At 39.8% G+C, this 4,412-nt stretch overlaps 1 long non-coding RNA gene across 1 annotated transcript in view; it reads right to left on the bottom strand.

Annotated features, from left to right (window-relative positions):
• Window positions 1–3,378, bottom strand: part of LOC109299758 — a 5,307-nt gene extending 1,929 nt beyond the window's left edge. The window contains exon 1 of the long non-coding RNA XR_002097991.1: window positions 3,291–3,378. This is a non-coding gene — a long non-coding RNA (uncharacterized LOC109299758). The remainder of the gene's footprint in view (window positions 1–3,290) is intronic.
• Between the last annotated feature and the right edge of the window lie 1,034 nt (window positions 3,379–4,412).

Raw genomic sequence — 4,412 nt, 5'->3', positions numbered from 1 at the left:
CTGCCATGACCCAGACATACTGCCCCCCTGGGCCCAGCCATGCTACCCCTGGCCCCATCCTCCGCAGTACCCACTTAACTTTGGAATAGGCCCAGCCAGGCTGGGCAGCTATAGCTGCAAATTTAAAAAAACAGGGCTGGGCCTGTCCTTGTCTGCCTGGGCTGCAGGGCTGAGAGATTGCATGAGCGCAGTCCCCTTGCCCAATCAGCAGCATTGGGGGGCAAGGAAGGCAGCAGCCATCTTGGCTACTGCCCAGGGAGCCTTTTTGCAGGGATCCTTTTTTTTCAGATTTCTCCGATTATCATGGAAAATGCCTGATTTTGCACTTTCCGTGAAAACTGTGAAGTCACCATTTCAGTATACCCCTACCTGTAAAGGTCTAGTAAAGTTACATCAATTATGGGTTTAAAATATTGTACCCTATAATCAATAAAGTTCGGCAGGTAAATATGCCAGCATGGACCTGCTTTCACCAACAGAAGACAGTTTCTGTTGGTCAAGGGAATTGAGGTGTATAGCTCTTACTAGAGAAAAACTCCCCCAGCCAACAGTGCTGCAACCTCACTAGGATAAGCCCAACAGTCATAGTGCTGGCAACAGCCCTGTAGTGTAGACATCCAAAGGTAAGAGAGAGACTAATAACAGAAAAAGCAGAGAGAGAGAAATAGGTAGAAACTGTCAAGAAGTATTAAATAGACCAATGCCACAAGACTTTACTGAATATGATAGAGAAATAAAACCCCCAGTATTAAATAGCTCATATCACCAAGAAAAATGGTAAATCTACAGTTGAAGACAGTCACTGAGGACATGTTGAAAGCTTGCAGTGATGTGATTATTATTTAAAAAAAAAAAAAAGTCACTGAACTCTTCAAAGCATAAAGCCAGGCAAATCCTCTGGAACAACAGGAAAATGGCATTAAGAAGCAAAATGCCAGAAAAAGTGACCTAAGAAATGGTAAGAGCTATCAAGATGTTACAGTCCATTCAGTGATAGGTAGAGTCCTCTGCAACATCTTTTTATTTAAAATAAAGGCCATAGGTGAGCAAAAAAGCTCAGGGAAGAGTTGGCCGGATTCCTACCTAAAAGACCATGTAACAACCAGTTTTTTTCTCTGCACATAATCAAGGGGAATTAAAAACAGCAAAAACTGCTCATCTGAAACTTCCCAACATTCATAAAAAGAATCTGACAGCGTCCATCCCAACTCACTCTGGAAAGTCTTGAAGTGTAAAACCAAGTTGTCCAACTGACATTTAAGCCTAAACTGAGGATTTACGCTGAGGCCCCTGGCCTCCTGGTCTGGGCAGCACTCCCTCCTTTGCTTTTTGTTGCTGCCACCAGGCTCTCCGTCCTTTCTCCAGCTTCCACGCAGGGCTGGGAGGGAGCAGATATGGGAACCCCTGCAGCATGTGCACAGCAGTGGGTACATGATGGGAGGTGAGGGGGCGGGATGGCACATCTGTACACAGGCTGTTTCTGTGGTGCAGCAGTCTTTATGGCATAGGCCCATGTCATGGGAGGGATCTTCTAATTAGAAGAGCCTAATAATCTTAAATACAGGCAGGGTTCTTATTAATGTACATGTATACTTTCTGCTGCACTGGCAATAGGGAGTGACTGTGATCTGCTCCCTGATCCCACAGTCATGCTTCCTGCTGTGCACAAGTAGCATGACAGGAGGTGCAATTGTTGGGAATGCGCATCAGATCTCATTAGGCCTTTACCTGAACATCTGCCAGAGGCCATAGTGAATAATCTAGGGAAGAGATGCCTATTAGGCAAAGGAATAAGAAATGAAAAAGAACAAAAGATTATTTTCCACTTCTCCAGCTATGCTTCAAATGAAAAACCTTACACCTTGGGATGCAACATAGGGAGCACTTCTGTTACATAAAAGGGGCACCACTTTTACATAGTCACTTTTCAAATTAAAATTGAATTTAAAGTGATACAGAGAAATGCATCATTGAGAAAGGGATTACAAGGAGGCAAAAGTACCCTTTGGTTGGAGAGTGATAGAAATATTTCTTAAAAGAGATTTATTTCATCCTGTGTGTAGCATGTGTCAAGGAGTTGTGCTGATCCTCCATTGGGAGATAAGTACTGAATGTTTTCCACATCACCATGTACCACAATAGCAATGCTTGACATTGGTTATAAGTGAGAGATAAGCGTTCATTAATTGTTACCATCTCTAAGATTTCAAAAACCCATCTTCTTGAATGTTACTACACAAAAAGTATACATGTTATCTATACACAGCTAGTGCAAAAATGTTTTGTACTGCAATAATAATCATTTAGAATATATGGGATAGAAATTGTACCATTGTTAAACTGTCAGTCAAAAACCTTGTTATACAGAGAGAAAACATCACATCCATCTATAACAGCCATTCCTGTCAGTCAAATGTGTTGTTCTATAAGGTCTAACAGCAATTTGATTTTTAAATTGGCAGAGACTATAAAACATTGTTCTGATGCAATATCAATGTGATCCAAGTTACTCTTGAGATTAGAATACAACAGAGCTTTCCCTAAATTCAACCCACCCCTTGCTCTGAAGTATACGCATGTTTTTGGATATGTAGAACATAAGAAGTGCTATACTTGGTCAGATCAATGGTCCATTTAGCCTAGTATCCTGCTTCCAACAATGGCAGGGGAGGGTGATTTAGAGCGAGAGCACTGAACCAGAAATATATAGAGTAATTTATCTCTTATTCACTACCCTTACTGGCATCCACCATTATTAGTGGATGATTGTTAAGGATCTCCAGAATTCAAATCTGGAAGTGCACAGTTTGGCGGCTTCTTTAATTCTGGAGTTTCCCCCATGTGCCCCTCTGCCACAAGGGGTGGAGATGCCCTGTCGCTCGCTGCTCACCACCTGCGCCTGACAGCCAAGAGGCAAAAAACACAGCATATTTAAAACCATGGTTTTTGCCTCCCAAGTATCAGACACAGGCAGCAAGCAACAGAGCTCCTCCATCAATTAGCAGCAGGGAGTGCACAGAGGAAACTCCAAAATTAAAGAAGCCACCATGCCATGCGCTTCCAGAGCAAATCTGGAGATCCCTAATGATTGTATATAATTCTGAGCATATAAGTGCATCAACAGTCAAATACAAACTCTTCCTTTACTGGGATATGAACAGCATAACAAACTGGTAATTTTCTTATGGTTGTAGTAATTTTGAATACATTAATTCTTCTAACTAGAAAATTATTTACTACTCTTTTAGCAGGGAATAACAGCTGAATTTCTTTTTTTATCCTTCACATACCTTGATTCAGAATCAGATTAGCCCCCTTCTTATAGCTGCGAACAACAGTGGCTTTTAAAAAAGAAACTTAGATAGCACTGCTTTCTCAAAGCACTTCCAAAGAAAGAAAAAAAGAAACAAGAATAATATCAGATGATATTACTACAAATAAGGGTTTTTAGGCCAAAACGAATTAGGATAAGCACTCTCCAAATTAATCTTTTCATGGCCCACTTAACTTCCATACTACTTTTGACCTTTTTTTTCCTTTCTGAGGTACAGTGCTGATTACCAAAAATGAGATCAGATTCAAAACATTACTATGCCACATAACTTTATCTGTTTAATTTCTTTTACAAAAAAATTTAAATATTTTCATCTAATATTTACAAAAAATGAATCCACAATAAAGGATGACATGAATCTCCATGCATCTCTACAGGTGAATTAACAACAATCTGATCTAGTAAAACCCCTTTCCAGGGACACTTAACAACCACAATGTGCTTATCACAATTGTGAAATATTATCTAGAAGTTCAGGATATGACTGTGCAACCTTCAGTAACATACAGAAATAGTAAAATAACAGTTGCAGAATCAAGCTATCATTCAGAAACAAAGGGAATCAATGCTCAACATTTGTTTCCCCCTCCAACAATTTACAATATGACCTTAGGTAAAGTCTCATAAACTTTCAGTGACTCAATTAATATCTGTAAAATAGACCTACTGACCAAACTCTGAAGCTTGATTAATTAACACTTGCTAAAAAACATAAAAGCAGTGTAGATGAGAGCCTTTTTGAAGGCAATCAAGAATCAACCCATAAAGATAAAATAGATGCAACATTAGATAACTTTAATTTTATAAAATTCAACTAAGTAATCTGTAAATGATAGCTAAAAGACAAACACTTTGATTAGAGGCTAGCATACAAGTATTTCATAGAATCATGGAATCACTAAAAAGTAAGATTGGAAGAGACCACTGGGCTAAGGACAGGCATTCAAAAAGCCTGAGCCTGAATTGATTCAATCTTTGCATGTTAGTCTAACCTGCCTAGGTTGAACCAGTTTGCAACTCTGCAGACATTCCCTCTGGACTGAGGAAATGCAGGCACATGCCTGCAGTGACTCAGGCT

Source organism: Gavialis gangeticus, unplaced genomic scaffold (assembly GCF_001723915.1).
Source record: "Gavialis gangeticus isolate Ggan-Ray unplaced genomic scaffold, GavGan_comp1, whole genome shotgun sequence".
NCBI lineage: Eukaryota > Metazoa > Chordata > Crocodylia > Gavialidae > Gavialis > Gavialis gangeticus.
Note: the sequence above shows the minus strand (reverse complement) of the source record. Positions and strands in the feature narration are given on the sequence as shown.